This window comes from Asparagus officinalis, chromosome 9 (genome assembly GCF_001876935.1).
Source record: "Asparagus officinalis chromosome 9, Aspof.V1, whole genome shotgun sequence".
In the NCBI taxonomy this organism is placed as follows: Eukaryota; Viridiplantae; Streptophyta; class Magnoliopsida; order Asparagales; family Asparagaceae; genus Asparagus; species Asparagus officinalis.
In genome coordinates, this window is record NC_033802.1 from 18,155,494 (window position 1) to 18,155,875 (window position 382).

Consider the following 382-nt stretch of genomic DNA (forward strand, 5'->3'; position numbering starts at 1 on the left):
GAATAAATGTTAACTAAAATTTAATGTTTCTTACATGTTAATTCTAAGTCATTTCCTGTTGTGGATATATTATTACCTGTTAAGTTATGTTATATGTTATAAAGTTGTGATTTTTACGGAAGGAAGTGGGCAAAGAGGCAGTAGGAAAAAGCGGCGAGGTCTCCACGATATGTTATTATACATGATCTATTATTATCACACTCTAAGAAACTATATCTCTCTTTAGCATTTCATCAAACACTTTATAAGAAATCTTCAAATCATCACATATCGTATACCTGAGAGAAATTATGTAGGGGGGAGAAGAGAAGGTTGTAGATGGTTTTGAGGACGTGATGGTATCATCCATCACGCGGGAGAGTTTAGAGAAGGAGAGGGGGGT